The following is a 24029-nucleotide window of genomic DNA, read 5'->3' as shown; positions in this document are numbered from 1 at the left end:
ACTCGCGTCCTCTTTGTTACTTGTCACTATCTTGTTTGTTAACTTTGCTCACGGGAGATAAATCTGCAATACCAAACAAAACATCAAAAATTCCATCATACTCGTATATGCATCAAGCGTTGTATAGATAGAAATGACTACAACACTTTACTGTCGTGGGGTTTATTAACATACAGGAAACGTAAACCTGAAACAAAACAGATTAGTTACTTAATATGCAATACTACAAAGGAGACAAATACGATTCAAAACCCGCAGGCTGGTATTTCAATATGTTAGCTCATTAACATATAAAATGATATCTTACCCGAGTCGAAGACTCCAAAAGTACAAACGGTTCAGTTTTTTCGAATTATGGCTATGTGCAAGAGAAGAATGAGTAACGTGTTGTTCGTCCAATGGCGAGAAAAGTTCCAGAGGCTTTTGTTAGTTAGCTGGGAATCGACTCTGTTACTTCATCATGCACTTTAAACAGGAAACTTGTTGAGTTTGCGTGTGTGCGTGTGTGTGTGTGATTGTGATTTTGATTTTTAACGTAGCTTTAACAATGTTTCAGTCATGTCGCTACCATGTCTGCAGTGTGGCAGTTTATAGTGATGTATATCACTGATTCATGATGCCGCAGACATGTAGCATCATCTGCCACCCAGACATTATCCTGACACAAGGCCAGTCAGTCTAACACTAACCTCTTAATGCTGAAAGCCAAACGAGGCAGCTACAAGGACCATTTTTATACGTCTTTGGTATGACTTGGTTGAGGTTCGAACCCGCGACCTCCCGCATCCGAGGGGGAAGTTCTAACTATTCATGCACTGTAACGGCGTGGAACGTGTTGATTGTTAAAAGAAAACAAATAAACAATGCAATGAATTTAATGTTATTAGTGATAATTACATCCTCACAATAAAGAAGCGACCGAAGCCGATCGATTTTCATATCGAGTCTTGCATCTTAGTAATGACCAATGCCACTATGTGATTTGTATGGATTCGCACATCTACAGTAATGACCAAGGAAGGAAACCCTTGAGCATGTAATACCTATCTCTAATATATATGCGGAACTGAAACATCATTCGAACAAAAACCGTTAATATAAAGACTATTGTGTAACGAATTTGCAACTGGCTACAACTGAACAGTGATCCTGTAGTACTTTAGGAAACTAAATGGATTAATGCTACAGTTAATGTCATTCGTCAGATTGAGAGAAAAATAATTAAAAGAGAACAAAACAAATTTAGATATAGTATACTATTTAGGCCCGCCTTCTCTGCTAATAGAAGGCTGATGATAAAAGAAAGTCAAAAATGATTTTCATTCGTAGAGTGACCCCTCTGCCTGTCTGCCTCTGTCTCTCACTCGTCAATGTACACAAGCACATACACACTCACTCTCTGTATATAAAACCTTTCAAATATGTAAATATGATTCACCAAATTAAATTATACCTGCGAGGTCTAATCTAAGATGATCATAAATATATATTTTTATCTCCTCTTTGTTCAGAATATTTTAATTGATGTTGAGTGTGCTTGAGCTCGCAAGATAAAAGCATAAAAAGGCATACAAACATTCAAACTTGGAGTGTTATTTAACGCAAATCGGACTCCCAATACTTGATGTAGCATCTGTTCGACATTGATAATTTGAAAAAGAAAAGCGGCTTAGAACGCATTGAGGTTTCGATTCCGCGTGTATAGTAATATACGTCCGTAACAGATGTTTCCTTCAATCGATGTTTTTTCTGTATCTTCAGTTACAAGGTATTGTACATTCAAAAATCAAGGTGTGCAGTCGCTTTATCTTTCATGATTGTGTCACTTTCCTTGAGGAAGAGTGACATGTAAGCTTTGGACCGATTTCAATAGCAATCAAGTATATGAATGGGAATACTAAAGAAATTTTAAAGTATATCCAGCAGTTTGTGGTAAGTATTTTATACATTCTTTTAAAATTAATTTAGTACCATGTTCATTTCATGTTCATTTTGAAATAGCACACCTTCATTTTGTTAATTAAATATTGCGGTTAACAATTAATCCCAGATTATTTCATTCGCGCTGACACAAGTCTGTGGGCTAACTGTTGCTGGTATTGTCGATTTTTGATATATGTTTAATTCAGAAAACAATCAAAAAACAAATATTACACCAATCTAGCTTGTGCTCGAACCAATGGCCATAAAATCTACGCTTGTATGTCAGAGTCCAGGGTTCTAACCAGTTCAACCAACTTTAGTCATACCTTCGTGTGCAAATACTATTATTTCTCAAGAGACCATGTGTATTGCACAGTCTGAATTCAACAGAAGTCGAATTTCATTTATATTGCTCAAGATACCACGTGTATCACACAGTCCGCGTTCAGTACTTATTTCAGTATTACAGCTCAAAGACTAGAGGTATAACGCTGCATTTAATACTAGTCTAATTTCATTATTATTACTCAAGATGCCAAGGGTATCAAACAGTCTGCATTCAATACTAGACTAATGTTATTCTTATTGCCAAAGAGACCATGGATTAACTTAGTCTGCATTCAATACTAGTCGAATTTTAATTGCCTAATATATTTGGAATTTGTGTTCTAAGAAGAAACAGAGTATATTTAATATTACACATTTGCAAACGAAGTGCCTGCTAAATATTCCACATTTGTCTGCATGTTTGTACATTGTCTTTTTTTCTGTTGCATGTGTTTGTTTGTTTTGTTTTGTTTGCTTTACACCAAGGAGATTGACGAGTAACAACAAAATAACATTACATTAGGCAAGATATTGTTTTTAAGGTTAGGAAATCTTTTTGTTTCGAAATCCATACATTTCTCAAGGCTTTGTTTTATTAAAGTTCTATTTTACCCTAATTAATAACCTTTTTAATTTAATTAGAATTTACAGTTTAAATCATTTTCGCACTAATTTCTACCATTTCGTTGACAAATATTACAATTACATGAAATGTCCGCCCACACTAATTTCAAATGTCCCTTAGAGAGTTCAAATGCATGTCCCATGACCAAAAAGGAAAGACTCAAAAACTGAACCGTCGCATAACGAGGAGCCCTACTTCACCGACCTAGAGCATATTCATCATTTTCGAAAGTTCTATGCAGGGTCTTCAAGTTCAAAAACATTCTTAGATAATCAAAAAAAAAAACAAAAACAAAATGTATTATAAAGTAAAAGAAGGATAAGAAGTGAATTAACATCGAACAAGCATGTAGAATGAGAATTATTGCATCACCTGATTTTCTTATTTTCAAATTCTGCAGATTTAAAAACAAATAAGCAGAGTATCTAATTCTCGTCATATGGCCCAGTTGCATACACCAGTTGATTCATTATTAGCAAATACTTTTAATGAAATGCAAATATATTACACAAAAAATGACAAATTTATTTTCAGTCTACTAAACTTTTATAACATAATTTTGATAATGTTTATTAATTTTTTTTAGACACAGAGCACTGTGTGATATGACAATTTTGATACTAATATGTCAATGAGTAGGTACAGAGCACAATGTGGTATGGAAATTTAGACTGTTGATTCGTTGCTAAGGTACAGAACACAGGGCAATATGGCAATTTACATCATATTGAATCATTGATTATGTACAGAGCACATTATGACATGTCAGTTAGAACGATGTTGATTCGTTGATTAGACGCAGATCACAGATCGTTAAGATCCTTTAGAGAACGAAGCTGCATTTGGCAGTATGTACGGCAGCATCTGGATACGAATTATCTTATCGGTATTTATCAACTTAACGTATACAAGAGCTGAAAAAAGTCAGCATATAGATTTCGCATGTACTTCAGATAAGCAAATAACTGTCTTAATGATCAATACAAGTTACCCGATTTTCAACCGTTTAATACAACAAACAATTGCATGAATTTAAACAATGTAACATGTGCGTTAACATTAGCAGTGATATTTAATCATGACTGAATATACCTCAATGATAAAAATAAATTCGTCATTTTTAATGAATGGACTAAACATGTATTGAAGCAATTATCTGACAGTACAGAAAAGTAACTGCATGATATAATACCGAAATATTAAATAACCCTTATGATGAATAGCAAGTTACACAAGTTAAAAAGTAAAGAATCTGTATAAAAAACATAAAAAACGAAGAAAATTGATAGGTATATTTCTTTCGTAAGCAAATAAATAGAATAACAGATGAAGAACAAGCACGCGTCAATCACATTAACACAACATAATGTATATGTGTTTCGGAACATCAAGTACAACATGGGAAACAAACGTATTACCCGATTATGTTTCTACTATATAAGAACCGTTAAAATAGGTTAATTGTGTATTTAGGATAAGGTATGATTCGGATAAGTACATCACATCAACATTTCAGCAACATATTTCATATTAAAACTTTGGACTAAATTATGTAACTGATTGTGTTGGTATGTTGATCAAGTTCTTATTCTTACGCGTCTAGTTGTAGTGGCTGGTGTAATTTAATTCTTCAAATGAATTAAGCAACTAAAAGGAATATTATAATACAATCCGTAATATTAAGCTAATTTATGCAAGACATTTTCAGTTATTAAGAACTAATATTACAAGCTATCACTTATACCAGGCAATATTATTTCTGTCATATTAGCTCAGTTAAACAAATGGACGGCACAACTAGTCATACAGCAGCAGGGAGGGCGAACCCTACAAATTCTAGAAGGTTCCAAATGTCGAAATAAGCCCTCCACAAGGAGGGGGTTTCTGGTTGACAAACCTATTAATGGCGCATCGATTACAAAAAATGAACCTATTCGTTGTCGTTGCCCTCCCTGCTGCTATTATCCAAATTTTTTATCAAGACCAACTCGATATCGTGTTCGAGGATCATGTAAATTTATCGTGATAAATCCGTGTGGTGTTGATTGAGCACGACTAAAGAAATTTCTAAACTTATTTATATCCATATCACTGCTACACCAGGTCTGATGAATATTTCGTAACGTGTGCGTATCAACTCCGTTGAAGACAGTAAGAATATTACAGTTATCCCTGACCGATTTAGGAATTTGTGTATACCGCTGGGTTACATAAATCACATCTGTGTCTTTGTGTCTACCTCTGGCAAATATCCTAGCTGGATTTGATTGTTTATCCAGCATTACATCATCGTAAACAACTAAATTATTAATAAATCCATTAATATCATCAATACTTGGCGCTTCATTAATGTCAGTTATAAATTCAACAACATCATCTCCGCTCTCATTTAACGATTTTGCACTTTCATTAAAATCTTTTAACACTTCGTAGCATCGTTGATCATCAACTGACGGGGCTACCAAATGCAACTTATCCTACTTCATCCATTTCATTATTAAATTCAACAGTAATTGTGTCTTACCACTTCCACATGGACCTATAATAATTATACGAACAGAATTTGGTAGCGCTGCGTGATGCTTAACTGGTTCTCGTTTCCTTGTAGCAAAAAAGTCAGTGATTTCCATTAGAATTGAGGTGGTATACGTTGGCCACAGCTGCTACATGTTGATCCTGGCAAGGAATTTCAGGGTCCAGTATCATCGCTGATGAAGCAACATAATATCAACGTCAGACGAGGACATACTGCAATTCACCGTCATCATGCAATTGTTGAGCGATTTAATCGAACACTTGCTGAGCGGTTATTTGGATATCAATACGCGAATGAATTCATTCAGGACAAGAGATCACGCGAATGGGTTGCAAGATTACCAAATGTGATAGCTGCATTAAATAATGAAATTACTCGAACAACCAACATGAAACCTATTAACGCAATTACCAAAAAAAAATATACCCGTACAGCGACGTGATTTTTCAACACAACCAATACTGGGCAATGTCACTGTAAATATTTATATGAACCAGGTGAACTTGAAGGTGGTAAAAAAAGAGCGACTGATCCTATCTGGAGCATCACGACACACAAGATATCTAACATAACTAGATCTACTGGTAGACCAGCAATCTACAGGCTGGATTCGACTGCTCCTCACTTTCAAAAAGGCATCCACGTAGTCTGCGAACATGCGTTTCGGACTCTTGTTGCCCTTGTGGTATATTTTGTTGTCTTGGGAAAGTGGTAAATTTCGTACACTTCTAACAGTTTATATCCCATGTCCAGAGCAATGAACAATTCCACGCTGACCAACGTTCCCGTCAAGGCGCGTTATTCCTGGGTGTGCTGACAAGGCTGGTCTTGGTTGCACGTTTTGGCAAAGGTACGGCACAAGGGAAACATCACTTTTCCTTGGCAATGGTGAGGTAACACGGGATGGTACAAGTCCATGGGAGGCAAGACTTTGCACTTGATCAAGCCTTCGTATTGTTGAATGTTGTCCGATTAAATTTGTTCTGTCAGCAATTGTGTACACACGTGAACAATTACAAGTAATTCCCGAAGACACACAATTACCGCCCAGATCACTTAACTAGAACCCCTACGTCGATTACATTCAAGACAGGTCAGCATCACATTTTCTCGTGTATTACCAAGAAGATTATCTTTTCTATCTACGGTGAATTGTCTTGGATTATTACTCAAATACTGCCACAACATTATACAATTACAGCTCGCACAGTGATTATTCTGCTGTTGTCTTAGTGTCATGATAAATTCAACATCAAGATCAAAATCGCGATTGTTTTTTTTTTTGTCACTCTGTTTGTAACCAGCTATTTTTTTCTTATTATATCATTACTGTTTTCATTATTAACTTCATCAGCCACTGACTCACCCAAGACAATCCTGTGTCAAGTAAACTAAGTTTGACCACTTGATACGATCATCAATGATCCAAACGACTGTATCAGTAATAGTCAGTCCTTGAGATGAATGCATCGTCATTGCGTATCCTAGCGTCCACGGGGATTTATCAGCGCGCAGTGCATCTTCAACAACATTGATATCAACTGCAACAACATCATTTAATACGAGATTTTGTTTTTTGGTCTGTCCTGGTATATCAACGTCAATATTTTGCCGTCGCGTATCAGCTGGTCGATAACACAACGGCACTGGCAACGTTGGAAACTTTTCTCGTTGTAACTGAAAGAACCGTTGTTGAAGTGTGTCTCTGACTATCTTTCTACTTCCCACTATCAAGTCGTTTGGTCTCCACGTTTGTAGAAAGTCGCTCATTGAAGCCTCTGAAATTATTTCACGCATTATTTCACATTGAATTTTATTCGGTTGTAGGCTGATTCATTTCTTAAACTCGTTTATTTCTATATCAAGCGCTCTATAATCATCAGCCACTTCTTCGTAGTGGTCAACAAAATCTTTTAACCATAAATGTGGAGATGGTCCAACAAAGAGTGGTGGTTGACCGTGATCGCCACACATTATCACAGCTGTATTTTTTGTTAATAACCAATCGAGAAATATTTTTAATGTTTCTAACGGTACCGTACATATTTCGTCCCAAATTATAATCCTTGGAATATATTTCTCTCCCATTTGATCAGTGGTCCATGTGTCGCCCTTGTATCTGAAAAAGCTGTGATAAGTGCATGAGTTAACCCCTCCTTGTTTCATCTCTCGCGCGAGTCTGTGTGTTGGTGTTAACAGGATCATATCTGAATTCCGAAATAATTCAATCGCTCGAGTCGTCTTACCAGACCTTCCCGGCCCATTGAGATAAACAGTCTTGTGTCTGGATACTGAATCGTTCACAGACGGTGCACTCGACATTTCTGATAATTCTGATTTATAATAACTATCTATGATCTCAAAATCTGCGGACTCACAATAATCATATACCATTTCTTCTCTTATTCTCCACGAACCCCATGATGAATCATCAGGCGTAAAACGAGTTACCGAGTTCAGGTATCTCTTGTTGATGTAAAACGAATCCGTTGCAACTCTAATTGCAGTGTCAGGGAATCTATTTATCATCGATAGCAAATTTATAGAAACATAAGCTAGCATCGAAGAACTTAAATGAGTATACTGAGGTGACACGCCATCAGTATAACTTACAATCGTACCCAGCCGAGTTCTGTCAGATAAATAAGCGTTTTCTCGACTTACAAATATACCTCTCGCAGTTGCATCAGCGATTATAAAATCGTATTCAGCATCGTCCATAATTAGTCGTGCATAATGTCGTTTATGACCATATGCACCGCCTTGAGTAAACTTGCCAATTATTATTCTACCAAGATCCTTCGCGTTTCTTTTCTCTTCGAGGTTGGCGATTAATGTATCGTAATCATCACTTTCGTAATCAACCAGTTCAGGTGTCGGTAACCAAACTTCAGTCTGTGCCCGATATGATATAATTGCCTCACTGACCGTCAACGATACCAGCATTTTACAATCAGTCATATATCGTAACAACACTATTGGTGCCCAGCGCTTTTCACTAAAGTACCGACCAAACCAAACATAACAAATAACATGAAGACCCTTGGCGAATTCAAATGACACTACACGAGCAAATCCTGTTAGGTCAAAATCGGGTAATGGTCCATTAATAGCCACTCGCGTCATCGAGTGTGTGGGGTGTCCAAATCTTTTAAAGTATCCAGAGCATTCTCCTATCCCGAGAAAACTTCCTGGATAACACGCAACCATATCAACTGATATCATCTCCTTGTAATTATACTTGGTATTCCACAATCCGCCGTGTCCGTCTTCGCAACAACTTAATTGTACATCTTCGAGAAACTCACTTCGGGTTGGCTTCCACGAATTTTTTTCGCTGGCAGCATGGGCTGTACTGATGGGACAGTGAAACAATTAGTAATTGGTCAGTATCTTTTGAGTATCTCTGAGCAAGTTTTCTCATTGTTCCACGAAGAGATTCTTTACGGTATATTTCACCGTTAACGAGTACAAATTGATCATTTTTTCATTATCTGAACTCGAAAATAACCACACTGACACAGGATCGTTTTCACCTATCTGTTTAATAAAATCAAACTTGTTTCTCTCAGAGTTTCCCCCCCTCGGAATTTTCCTAGGACGGGTAATATCTTACAGTTTGATCTCGTGCAAATATTGTGACTGCACTGGTCCAAGCGTGAGCGTTATGATCAATGATATTTATTTGAGCTCCGTTCCGATTATATTTCGATTCGTATAATACTTCCCCTGTTATCGTTGCTACGGTTATGGGGAATCTTAATGTTTTTTCTAACTCGGCAACATCGTTTATTGTAGTTCCTGTATCCTTGACCCGTTCAGCACATTTATTCCAGTTCAGAATTTAAATTCGGCTGCAGACTGTTAACTGTCTATCAATAGTTACCTATATGATATTTTTTAAATCCTATATTATTAGATTAGACTATGGTGCAGTGGTAGGTCGGCGGAATCAGTGGTAGGTCGGCGGAATTGGGGCGGCAGCCGTAGCCGTTCATGTACAGCTCTCTCCCACGTCAAACCGTGGGGGGGTGTTTTTCACCCCTGGGATTTGATCTTGGGGGGGTATGTACATGAATGAAATACACAGACAGCCTTCTGAATACTCTAACATTTCGTTTCACTTTCGCTTAGAGTATTCGCTGGAGGTATGTTTGTGACGCGCCCCCCAAAAAAACAGTAGCCTTGGATGCATAAAGCTCTACGTCAAATGGGCCCCACAAAAACAAAACATTCAGAAAGAATGCGGCCAAAAAGAAACGATCACGAGGATGCCGAGAAACCATAGAAAGGTTCTGTAAGACAAAGTCTCAACCGAGATAAAAGACAAAGGTCTGAAAGGACCTCGTGGAGACACACATAGGCCAGTGCAAGGGCCCATGAAAATGATAACCGCTCATCATGGCAACTGTTTATTTTTGGTTTATTTTCTTTTAAATATATAATATTGGTATATAATAATATGAATAACGAAAATATCAATGATGTAATTTCTGCTATTAAAAAATTAGAAGAAACCGGAATTAATATATCTGATGAATTAAATCCTGATAAAAATCATGTCTGATTTTGAAACACTCTATGAGGCTAAATGCGAAGGGCAGTACACTTTGCCATCTAATTTCAGATTGATAAAAAAAATTCAAACTGCTATGCAATCACTGGCTGCAGTAGAAGAAGCACAATAAATGAATTTGTTTTGTTGTCTCGTGCAATTGAAAAAATTAGATCAACATTGTCTGAAGAATACGAATCAAAAAAAATAATTAATATTCGCGTAAGTCAACTAAAAAAATTTATGTCAGATTGTGAAACGATCGAGAGTTAGGCCCCTTGATTTCTTCGAAATAAAGTCTAGTACGTGGAGATGAAATCGAAAGTAAAATAAATATTTTTTACCTGCATCAATCTGATGATTTTTTTTTCTTTTACTTGTATCAATCTGATGAGTTAAATAATATTTACTTAAGCCGATCAAATTTAATGCAGGAATGTGCATAATTTAAAATCTGGTCTCTGTCACATGTGATCATAGAAATACGTTTTTGCCGCAGTTCATCTAACTATCCCTGCGTTAATAAAAAATCTTCATTACCGAATACATCAATAACTAAATCAACTGTGTTGACTGGGGACTGCATAAACACCTATTTGATGTAGTTTTCAAGTGTTTGCTTGTCGTGTATGAAAACCTTCACATGCTGGTACATTATATTATACTCGCTTGATTAATTAGAAAGCAGGGTCTGTCAGTAAAAAATAAATTTCTTTGCAGATATATTTTTTTTACTTTTACTGAAAAACACTAAATTCGCATGATTTTGACTAGTAAACACCCTATCAGAATTAGCAAATCGGACGATTTTTATGATTTTGACTAGCTAAGTACCCTTCAGAATTAGCAAATCAGTCGATGTGTATGATTTTACTAGCTAAGTACCCTTCAGAATTAGCAAATCAGTCGATGTGCATGATTTTTACTAGCTAAGTACCCTTCAGAATTAGCAAATCAGTCGATGTGCACAAAATATATATAAATAAAATATTTTTACTGTTGCTTGTGCACAAAATTAAAATTATCATACTTGCTTATGAATTTCGGTCGATTTCCATGAATTTGACTAGATAATTACCTTTCCGAATTGACAGCGTTGACAGATTTTCAGTAAAAAAAAATAAATTTCTTATAATTCTGAGCGACAATAAAAAAAATATCCACCTTGACTGTCAGTAGAATTATTTTTTTTTACTGTTTTCTTCGATGAGATTTTTAGGATTTCACAAGTACATTAATATTAACCAATCCAATCCTCAAATCCAGAAAGTGGCCAGATTGGTCTGTTAGTTTGAAATTTATTCTTGATAACAGTAGATTATGACACTGCAAATAAACCGGATTGATCGGCTCTTGCAAAATCAAATATCCAGGTGGTTCATTTGGGGTGAATGAATAAAGAACAAATCCTTGCTGGGCTTGATTTGATACTGTTGTGTCCGTGCTGTAGCTGCCGTCAATGACATCACACACAAGATTGACCGCGACCACAGGGGTTATATTTACGATTTCTGGGGATACATGTCGGCCTGTCCCCGTTGGGTCATTGTTGTGCCGGAGAATAGTTGCCGGTAGTAGTGTTTTTTTGTGCCGTGCGAGTATGTCATCGAAGAACTTATCAATGATTTTGTTGGTTGATTCTTTTAGTTCGTCTGAACGATCACTAGGGAATTTAAAATTCGGTAGATCAGCCTCTGTTATTTTGTAATAATCGAGAAAGCTTGGTTTATGTGATCGATTTACTGTTGTTATAAGTCTTTGATAAATAAATTCAATATCAAATACAGTTTGATTTAATATTTATATTTGCTTAATGATTTCATTTTTTGCCGACGACGCGTCAAGGAGATACTCGGTTAATAATTGACGTACTTTTTTTTTGTTGGGTTTCATACTCGCGACTAACATCTTCAATAGTAATTTTGATATCTTGTTCGATATACGGTTGTTACTGGCGTTAGCGCTGATAATACTACTCCGGTGGATGCAACTAACGCAGATGCTGAGTATACTATATCATCCAGGATGACTCCTCTTCGCCTATAATTTTTTACTTTTAGGTTGTATTTGTCGATGAGGGTTTTTAACTCTGATTGCCATTCGAGTACTTGATCGTATCTATATTGCTGCGCATCTATTGACGCTGCCATCTTTGACTTCGTCGGGGGGGGGGGGGGCATTTATTATTTTACGCAGTAACCAATTGAGGTGTTTCAGCTACAAATTCCAAACACCACCAGTAAGATGTATCGGTTAATTTCTTATCCTCTGCTTCCAGTATAAATGTTTCTTCAGCGCCGCTATTTATTATGATAGTCACAACCCCGGAAAACTTGTTGGTGGAATGTCGCCAGGGATACGTTGTAAATATCTCAAATTTTGCAGCACTGAACACACACAGTCTATACACTCCAGTGACTGTTGCGGTATATTTGATAGTATTATTTTGTTTAGACCATGTTGCAAATCCAGATGATACCGTGTATACTATGTTGGTAATATGCCCGGGAGTAACTCCAGGTGGGATTTTAATCAAACTGGTTTTGTTAACGATCTCAGGAATTCCACTTACGATATCTTGCTGTGTTTGTTTGATCGCGTCAATGTTGGTCTTGATATTAGAAAGTTTCATGTCGACGGTGAGTGGATCACCAAAGAATTCGCTCGCGGTTTCATTAGCTTTTTGAAAGTTTCTACGAAGTCTTGAAAACGCGTTTACGTGAACGTCATACTCGGCCCGCAACGTGGATAATTTACCGTGAACGGCGCTGTGGTTAACGTCAACATACTTTTTCGTCGCGGCATCTTCGTCGGATGTTGGATCTCTTAAAACCACTATTTTGTTTCCGTTCATGTTGAGTTCACCTGTCATTGTGTCACCGGTATGTTTTAGGCGATTAGCAACGCTTTTTGCAATTTCATTCCTGATAGTTGTAAACGATACACTTGAATCCCTGATTTTTCCGCTGTCAGTAAACACGGGGATGTTATCCGCGGTAGCTCCAGTAACCCTACGAATTATGTCATTCCATTTGATATTGCTGGTTTTTAGTTTTCCGTATCGGTCCTGAAAAAAAAAACAACCTCATCTGGGTCTATCCCGGATAACTTTAAAAGATTGTCGATTTCATCCTTGGTCGCATATTTTGATAAATCTATATCACCGCGTTTTTTTTTTTTTTTGTCTTTGTTTCGATGAGAGATCTTCCGTAAAATCAACCATTATTTTTTAGGGATTGTTTAAAATGTTAAATCGGCCCGCGGTATACTCGTGAGGCGGTTTGGTGGATCGGTTAGTGTCTGTGTTGGTAGTGTTGAGTACCAGACTGGAATGGGAACACTTTGCACGTATTTTAGAAATTCAACTGGCGGTACTAACCCGTACGAATCGAAATAGATCATTCCACGTCGATGTCTCGCGTAAGCAACCCAGTGAGTTCCTGGACCAGCGCTGTTATCGAGATTAATAATTCCAGTTTCTGGATTATTCGGTTGTTGTGTTAATTGATCTCTCATAAAAACACCTCTGAATTTTTTTTGTTGTTGTTTAGGAGCATCGAGCAAATCAAAATTTGACAGCGGCGAAATACTTCGTATTTTCAGCGGCGTATGGACCATGAGGGTGGAGTTCCTGGACGTCTTAAACCCTTTCCGTACCATGAGGGCGGAGTTCCTGGAAGTCTTAGACCCTGTCCTTTTTTTGTATCCCTTCCCAGTTGCTTTCTTTAATGCCATTCCAGCAGCGAATCCAACAGCTACTAACGCGGCTGCTTTTGCGACACCTGGGGCAGCAGCAGCTATCAGTGCTGATATTGCTGCGAGAAAAGGAAACATACGACCGGTTTTAACCATGTTGCTGATGGCAATTGGAGCGAAATCAAGTTGAACACCGGTGCTTGCTTGCTTCGCTTTATTGAAATGTTTTAGTTGGGTTTTAGTTAGCGATAATTTGCTTGGGCCACCATTAGCAATTTGATCAAGTTTTTGTGTTATCGCTGTCCCACATGCTTTTGCGTTTTTTGATTGTAATTTTTTCGCCTGACCATGAGTCAGAGTGATATTAACGTGACTGTATGACATTTTTATAATAAACGCGATTGATCTAATTGTCTACATATTGTTTTAACAATGTTATATGTTTTCTACTGGCGCATCAACGACTATCATTCGGCCACCAACACCTTCAAGTAACATTGCTTTATCGCTGAGTATAACAGCAATTGCTCTGTAATTATGTATAGGTCCTTTTGCCACTTGAGCTCTGAAGTGCACATCAACGACAGATTGTCTAGTTAAATCAAGATGCTCTAGTGAAAAGTAATAGATTGGATAATGTGTCATGAAATCCAATTGTGATATTTGCAAACCAGTATCAATATTTAGATCACACGCTAGATATTTCGTCAAACGATGATATACACGTGCAACATAATTATTAGTAAAATTCATTGTATATTTTCAGATGGTTCTTGATGCCCGTTTATTTTTAAAGAAACGTCAGTAACACCAAGTTGATCAAATATCATATGACTCCGTGTTTGTGAGTTTAATCGTGTAACATCCTGAAGAGCAATGAAAATATGTCGCGGTGCAGAAACCCCCTGCTGTGATGCTATATGCCATGTAAATAAACCGTTAGTGGTACTCTGAATAATATCTGTGGTTACTGCAAGCCATGCTAACAACAATTTACCACCTTGATCCATAAAAGAAAGCAGTCGCTCTTCTTCAGCAATTGCCGGAGTCATTAACGGCATTCACAGCGATAGTTTTTTCAGCACTACTTTAGCAGCGTCAGTTATGGGTCGCCATAAAGCGTCATTCTCATCAGATTTTCTAAAAAGCACAACCGTATGTTTTGCTCCATAAAGTACTTTTCGGATATCTCTACAAAATCCAAATATATGCGACAGCGGAATTACGCAAGAATAATTTCTGCGATCAGCGCTCAACATTTGTCTACGTGTATGAAAACCTAAATTAAATTCTGTATTAGCACCATGAACCACCGACCACACATCAGCGTTGGCGTTGTTGACAAAGTTTCCTGGTCGTCTAATATTGTACTGATCACTGTTAGGATAATTAGACGTGTCCTTGGCAAAGATCATTGATGGACCAGCTGATCTTGTATAACCATCAGAATATCTTGCCAAACCTTTTATTGTTGTAGCCACATCAACATTGTTTTCAATTGACTCAGTTTTTTTCCGTCAATGAGATACGCAGCGCTTTCAAACAAGGCCATAATTCCGTTATTGACAAAACCGCCTTTAGCCTCATCCAAGTATACTGTATCATCCGTTTTTATAATTTCACCTGCTACTTCAATAAATGCTTCAGCGGGTAAGAAATATATACTTGTATTTTGAACTTGCATTTCAATTCGTCCTCGTTTATTTGGTTCTCGTGCGCCATAAGAATAATACTGAAAATCACGCACTGATTCATTTTTAAGAACCGGTTCGTCTATGTCGAACGCTGTGTCGGATTGACGTTTAAACATTTTATTATAATTTGTTATCGTCTAAAACGAAGACCGCATCCCGACACCAGACTTGTGTTTATTTGTTCAGCCCCTTGATTTATCAGCGCTGCTAGTTTTTGATTTGCAGCTTGATTTATTACTTTACTAACATCTACGGGCATCACTTCGGTGCTTGGTAATTTCACCGGTGGTGGCTGGACCGCTTTTAGCCTGCGTATTAATCGTGCTAGTCTGTCCTTGATTGCCAAGAATGCTTTACTGGCAGCGCTACCAACAGACCAGTAGCTTTATCACGAAAACGTCAATAGCTTTCATTGATAATTGTTTTGCGATCGGTATTGCTTTAGGAGCTATCCTCGCGAATAAACCCTGAACAACATCACCGAGTCAATTCCCATAAGTCATCCTGTATACAGGCAATCGTGAATTTACCACCCTAACCATAACTGGTCTACGATGAGAATTGTGTACGATCATTTTATTTAATTATTTATTTATCTAACAGCTAGTCACTGTGGTAGTCACCAACGAGCTCATTAATAAACTCTCGGTAAATATCGATATTCATGATACCGCCTTGAAATAATCGCCGACAGATATCAGCGGCTACATTAATTATTTCTGGTGAGTTATTTCCAGCTCGTTTTCCTCCTATGAGAACTTCTAGCCGTTGCGCATCATTGAAGATACTGTTAGGACAGGAACCACTTAAGAGACCACTGCCAGTGGCTCCTTCTTCTGTTGTTTTCGTGTTTTTCTTAAATAGTCTTAAGGGTGATCTTTCTTCTTTTGTTTTTTTAAGTAGCTCATCAGACCTTTTAAGTTCCGACATCAACCCTTGCTGCGGTGAAGAAGACTGTTGTTGTTCTATCTGTTGCAGAGGTGGAGGAAGTTGATATGAAGGTTCCTGCTGGGAGAGTTGTTGTTGTTCTAGTTGTTTCAGTGTTTCTTTATAAAGTCTCTTTACTTCTTCATCAAGACTTCTGTGTTCTAAATCATCATCTCTGGCTTGTTTTTTGTTTTTATATATGCGATATATCCATTTAATAAGATTATCATCAACTACTCCTTCTAAACCGGGTTTTGAGGTACTAGATTTATTAAATATACTAATTAATATTTTTTCAGGCAATTTTTCTCTTTTAGTATTTCTAATATCTCCGACAAAACCCTCCTTAAATTTTGCAATCAGTCCAATATTTTCTTTTGTTGGTTTAGACGCAAGTTCTTTTTTCACGTCGGCAACTTCAGTACGAATTTGTCCAATACCTTCAAGTATTTCTTCGCCGACGGATGTAGGTTGAGCTGCAGCTACGCCAGCCGAAAGGCCTCGAAAAATATTTTTTGTTTGTTTAGTTCTCCTCGCAATTTTTTCAGCTTGCTCAGCTGTCTATTTTAATATTGGAAGAATACATTTTTCTCTTTCTTCATCATCCTTAATATCTCCCAATAAAGCTCTTTCAGTGACCGCCGCAGCTTTTTCAGCAGCTGTTGTAGCAAGTTTAAATAAGTGTTCCTTGCCTGTAGCATATTCGACTTGTGCTTCCTGTCGCGCTTGTAATTTTTGTCTCACAGAATCTCTCACAGGAAGAAATTTTTTGATTGCTTCTAGTCGCTCTCGAGCTAATGTAGTGGTATATGCTTCTCCAATATTTGCCATTATCAATAACATAAATTTTTAATTCATAGTAGCAAGGAGGGCAACGACAACGAATTGGTTCATTTTTTGTAATCGAAGCACCATTGATAGGTTTTTCAACCAGAAACTGTATTTGGACTAACTCAGGAGGACCTGCTGCTCATACCCTTTGCAAAATGTCAATGAACGAATCGATGACGGCTCTAGTGATCCTACCACTGATACAGCATAAATCATCTATACGGTGTGTATTTATTAAAGTCTCCAGTTATCTAACTTCCTCATCAAATTGCTAATTTGTTTTAATTACTTGTATTTCTTTTTCTTCAATAACTCGTATAGAGGGTATCTAGCTGTAACTCTTCTCTAGAGGACATTCGTTTCCAAAATTCTAGACTCGCGATCTAACTTCTACAATTGTACTGTGTAAATGGGTCAAAATCAACTTGAAAATAACATAGATTTTGCAAAACTAGAGAGGGCAGAGGATATACCATCTTAAAATAAAGACTGAACAAGTGAAGCCTGCAAATATAACTTAACTTAGAACAGTAAGTTGAACATGCAATGAAAATATACTGGTAAACACTTAATCGACAAGGAGTCAAAAACATTGGATTCAAAACAAATCAAATAAATATTTTGAAATGCTATCAATCTGTAAATACATTGTCAGATATATTGGGAATACAATATTTTATGAGCAAATTTCCTTCAGTTGATAACTTAAAAGAATTACTAAAGAATTTCAAAAGGACTACTTAAAACAAACGAAACTATGTACCGGTTTTATCTTTTAGGTTTCGTTTACATATTTGTGAATTACCTCTAAAAATTGATAACTTGATGAACATTGATTTTAAAAGGAATTTAAAAGCCATGATAAACTTATAGCTATAACATTATGATAAGAACGCTACAGGCTTCAACGAATCATGCAATCATGTTAAAATGTTTTAACTTAAGTAAATGAAATGCCTATAATTTTAGATATTGCGTAAAACGATAAAATCGTTACTTGAAATAGAACGTAGGGATTATTAAACAGGTGATCAGAGTAAAAAGATATTAAAATAATTTAAATAATTATCGAGGAAACCTGTAATATATTTGCAAATAATGTAAAGTGTTGATAGTAAAATTGAAGAAATGAAAATAATCCTATAGCAGAAGAAATGTATATAATCCTATATTAGAAATAAATATCACAAAACTAGAGGAAGTGTTTAACTTTGTAATTGTTAGCAAGAATTTTCAATAACCAAACGGAGAAAACACGTTTGCCTAACACAAATGGCATTAGCTATATCACACAGACCATTCAAATTGACAGTTTGAAACTAGCATGTTACCAACCGTTACATAGAATAATAATGACGATGAAAGTTTATGGAAAAGAGTGTTCCAACAAAAAACACATGATGTGCGGAACAGTAAGTTGATATACATAAGTTGGTGTATTTTGTGGACAAAAGTTAGGGAGAGAGAGCCAGTCAGAGACAGCTTGCCAGAGTATCCACAAGACATACCTTGCTGAACGTTCGAGCAGATCAAAGCGAAAGCTTATACATTATGAGCACGGAAAGCAAAGGCATTGAGTTCAATTATTGAACAAGAAAATAGCAATGAATTGTTATCACGTAGAGACGATTATTCGTATCGAATTTGTATATATTACGACGACTTATTGATCATAATTGCAAACTTCAATGCGCAAATATGTTGTGAGGTGTATGGATGAAGATTCAAGTGGGGAAATTGGAAAATGATGAGTTCAAGTTACAGTGAATTAACAGAACTTTACAATGGAAACGTGAGCTGAATAATATGACTTAAACTGGGATTTGTAATGAATTTCCATCGCAAGAGGTATTGATAGTGGGAATGTTTGAGTGTTTTCAATAATAATGTTATATGTTAATAAATGCTTTGTTTATGTAGCTGGTGCTGTTAGTACTATTTTAGTATTTGTTTAGTGAGTGATTATTACCTTTCTTATGGATCAGCCTCTCTCAAGCATATGGCTCCGTGTAGGGAAGCTCGTGACAAGTAAAACCAACACACGTGGCAGTACACAATATCAAACATGGCTGATTGCTTCATATGTGGCTTAGTTGTTGCAATATGACTAGTTGTAGTATATACAGAGTAAGGTAGTGGAAATGAAACACATCAGAATAAAGCAGGGAAGTTGATAAGTATCTCCATTTGAAGGTACCCGGTAATTCCCTGCCGGGTACATGGACCTAGAGAAATGTCCCTGCCAGTCCGTCCCTAATCGTTTTATATCATTATAAAAACCATATGTTAGAACAAATAAAACGAGTATATGTGTCAGGCATTAGCAGTTTCTTTTCGTGACCACTTTAGCTGTAGTAAAAGTTATACACCAGCAACGTCCTTAACGTTAATTTCTCGTTCAATAAATTAACTAATGTTATATATATTATTATCATTCTTGCAAATTAAGTATCAAATTGAAGTTTAAATTATTTCTTTACGAGCGTACATATTTTTATTATTGACTACATATATTGTTACAACTCTACGGTTATAAACTAAATTACAGAAAGAAGCACAATCAACATGTTTAGTGAAACTAAACAAATACTTTCAGAAGTTATTAAATGAAAATTTAAGAGTAACATACAATATTATTAATTAAGTCCAAACTAATCCTAAAGAAAAGCTTAGCACACGTCCAAATTAATCGAATGTTCCGAATGAATTTCATATCCTCGAATATACTGGTCCACCAACAGTCCTGATGTATTGCAACAGCATTGTATTGACCTATACTGAATAAATTCTCAATAGTCCCAGACTAACATTTTAGGCCAATGAGTACATTTTAATTCTAGTGAATAGTCCAAAAAGTACTTCTCCTCTCAAATTATACTTAAAAACAAGTTTAATCACATCTGCGGACTGATATTAACACAGGAAATATAAAACGTAAGATTCCAAAATAGGAATTAATCAATAATCTCCTTATACACATAAATGCAGGCCTGAACCGCATTTTTCTCCTGCTCACTATGTAACATATCGCATTAACCTAAGATACTAAAATTTACTCCATTGGATGCATTCTTCTTCTTTAGCCAATTTAAGGTTTATAAGATGCATTCGCTGGCACATCAGAGCATTTGTTAGAAATTGGTAATATTTTATACTTATTTGTATGCACAGTTCTCTTTATTATTATTTTTTTCTTTAGTCTTTGGTCAAATAGTCTCAATTTGCTTTGGTGCATGTTCCTGGCCGATATCATTCGTTATTCTTCTGAGATTCCAGATTCAAATATCATAAACGTATATAGCAATTATAAGTATATCTTACTTTTTTCAAACAACTAGGGTAGTCAGAGAAAAAGCATAACCGTCAAGTTTTGTAAAACTTAAAGAACTATTTAATTATCAGAGTTATATATGAAATTGTGAAAGGAATTTACTATATTAGGAAGTGAATCCAAAATTAAAATTAATGAAATGTTATTGATAAATTTCAAAGCAGGAAATGTATTGGTCTACGAACCGTGAAGTTGTCAAGATGGCGTTGTTCAGAATTCCTTCGAATAATTAATAACAGTTAAAGAATAATATTAGAGTTTAAATAATGAACACTTTTATATACAATGAACAGTCCAAGCAAGTGTTTTTCATCTCAAATGATATCTAAGTACAACATAAAACACGCCTGCAGACTTGCAAGAGGAACACAAAAAGTGACAACGACTACAAAATCGGAATGAAACTGATTGTTCAATTATTGCTTTATACAAAGTCACTGTTGCGACTATGTTTCGTAATAAACCCCAGGTGATAGAATGCACTACTCCTGTTGCGTTGAATAAACATATGCACGCGACCTAGCCTAACATAATTATTCCAGAAACGTCGAACCCCGATTAGCCACTGAGACATTAGGCTATAAGCTCATTTAAGTATATTTATAAAGATTATATTATAATTATCACTTAGTAGGTATAGTTTTCAAATAACATGTGCAGTTTCATATATTTGATATTACCACACGTTAACATATCACCTTAAGTCATTCTGATTGGTCAATAAAAAAGATGAAATTATCGTGCAGTAATATCTTTACTGATTGACCGCGATCGTGGCAAAAATGTGTTTACATCAGCTTTTTGAATTTCTTTGTTTTCAATTAACCTTTGTGGTCGCGATTTTTCGAATCGACTCGCGAAAGGGAATTGGACAAAATGGTTTCGTTTGTTTCAGTATAGCTAATTTATCAATACGGGGGTTTGTTATCTCATGTATAGCATATCATAACATGAAAAATGACTAAAACCACGAGACAAATACAGTAACAACAAGTAAAACTACGAGTATTGCAAGTGAGGGAGACTGTATATATGTCGCATGCAATCCAACCTATATACAAGCGTGGTTTAAATTCTAAATATCAGAAGTATATATACTCACCTCTATTCACAGAAGAATGTGAACATGAACCGGTCTCCTAACCCAACCAATGCATATTTAAATATGTAAAACAATTCCGAGTCAAAATGAAATTTGTTTACATATTATGCAGTCTACTCTTCCAAATCTAACACTGCGAATATCCGGTCACACAAGCATAACAGTAAATATGAGAATTTCTGCATCCAGTAAACCTTCTTTCACAGGAATATCGTAATATAAATATAATGTTTTGTTGTGAAAGTGACACTTTAAGGTTAGGTAAATAGGGATCGTCAACTATACGGATAGTACATGAAATAATACGACATCACACACACACAGGGCATTCTGTGTTAAACAATTATTTGTTCTGTGTAGATTGGTCTGTTTATTCGGGAGGACGCTTGTTATTTGATTTATAACTTTTGTAAGAAAATTATAATCTACTTTTAAACATCAATACTAGTTCAACTTCGGTTTGGACTATTTTTACGAACAACAAATGAAAGGTGCAACGTTTGTCACAATAAGTGATATTATTTGTTCTTATTTGCATCTAAATAAGTTCCACTCAGATAAAATCTGTGGAGAAAAAAAATCTCAAGTGGGTGCTGATTTAATATTAAAATTATAAAAAAACACTGAACAAAGTCCATGGCTCGCAAAAGCTGGACATTATTCAACTCATTTCATAAATTCAATATTAAATCATTACCCAAATGAGATAGTCTGTATTTTGTGTAATACTAAACTATTAATATACTCAGATCATGAATGCAAAAAGTTAACTAAAGATATTATGTACGGTTTACAGAGTTGAAAACAAAATTTCAAACGTTGGACGAAATCATGTACCAGGAGTTACCAAATATATATATATTGGTCTTTATTTCAAAAATGTCGTGTTTAATATTTATTTAGTTTTTGTTTCTTTTATTTATCCTCCTGACGGTGAGCCTTATTTTGTATTGATTTAAATGTGATATTAAGTACAATATCCTCCTGTTGTTTCCCGCCAATAAACCCAGTGCGAAATACCTTTCTTCAAGATTGGACAGTTGTTCTCTTGTCCTCTTTTTACAGTTTCTCGGTACACATAACATACAAAAGATTATATATATGCAATATATATTCTTTAAATATGGTTGGGGATTCGGTCCAAACAGCCAGGAATTCCTTGACAGAGCCAACACAACAAGCATTGAAGAAAAACTAATCAAGGGCTAGCTCCGTTGGACTGGCTAACCCAGAGCAACCCGAAACCAAGGCCGCCCTTGCAAGAGGTAAAAAGACAATCTCAAGATGCATATCAAATGTGCAGACCTTCAACTCCACCAGCTCGAGCTCGCTGCCTCGAACAGCAGTCACTGGCGAGCTCTGACCCGAAACGCCAGTTCCACCTTCGTTGCTGACCGCCGCCAGCGTCTTGCTGCAGCTCGTGGGACACATGACAGAGCTGTGTTCTAGCCACCCCCATCAACCTGTGTCTTATGCCCCACATGCAACCTCATGTATTAATTGGAATTAGAATTCCGGAGCTACATGCGCGACCACCGTCGATGAGAACACACAACTTGTCTTCCTCGGCCCGAGAGACGACCAAGAATATATGACCAGAGTGTTTAGAGTCATATAAAATAATATCGAATTTGATCAGACATCAATTGTTTCTCAGTTCCCAAGCTAATAAAACCTTACTTAATTTCTACTGTAGCTTTGCCTAATCTGCACGTGCGGCTAATTATGTTTAACTTACATCACTAATTTTGATCGGCTCTTATATTTTGCTCACACAGTGTGTATTACATATGTTTCTCGTGCTACCCTAGTTTGAGTAATGCTCTATTTTCATTTGACAAAAATGTCATTCAACTCAATTACTGGTGTATGTACATTTCAGACTAACAAGTGTATGTGTATGTTTATATGTATGGACAAGTACATATGTAAGCCTATATAATCGCATTTAAGTATATACGTGTATGTGTATATGTATGGACAAGTACATATGTAAGCCTATATATTCGCATTTAAGTATATATGTGTATGTGCATATGTATGGACGAGTACATATATTCGCGTTTAAGTATATACGTGTATGTGTATATGCATGGACAAGTACATATGTAAGCCTATGTATTCGCATTTAAGTATTATGTGTATGTTTATATGTATGGAGAAGTACATATGAAGCATATATATTCGCATTTAAGTATATATGTGTATGTGTATATGTATGGACAATTACATATGTAAGCCTATATATTCGCATTTAAGTATATATGTGTATGTCTATATGTATGGACAAGTACGTATGTAAGCCTATATATTCGCATTTAAGTATATATGTGTATGTGCATAAATGCATGTGTATATGGGCAAGCGTGTATGCATGCGTATGTGCCTCGAAATTTTTATCTTATGTTGTGGTCACTTCGACTAAATTTTTTTGATATATATATTGAAATTATTTATTGAATGTATTTATTGAATTTATTTT

The 24029-nt window shown here is 36.0% G+C and overlaps 1 protein-coding gene across 1 annotated transcript in view; it reads left to right on the top strand.

Annotated features, from left to right (window-relative positions):
* The first annotated feature begins 1786 nt into the window (after positions 1 to 1786).
* The window catches only part of LOC149776763 (polypeptide N-acetylgalactosaminyltransferase 5-like), a 56869-nt gene continuing 34626 nt past the window's right edge, over positions 1787 to 24029 (top strand). Inside the window, exon 1 of the mRNA XM_089941436.1 lies at positions 1787 to 1932. The gene's annotated coding sequence lies outside the window, so the exon portion shown is untranslated. The remainder of the gene's footprint in view (positions 1933 to 24029) is intronic.

The sequence above is a fragment of the Sinohyriopsis cumingii genome, chromosome 18 (assembly GCF_028554795.1).
Source record: "Sinohyriopsis cumingii isolate HCF-2022 chromosome 18, ASM2855479v2, whole genome shotgun sequence".
Lineage (NCBI taxonomy): Eukaryota > Metazoa > Mollusca > Bivalvia > Unionida > Unionidae > Sinohyriopsis > Sinohyriopsis cumingii.
Note: the sequence above shows the minus strand (reverse complement) of the source record. Positions and strands in the feature narration are given on the sequence as shown.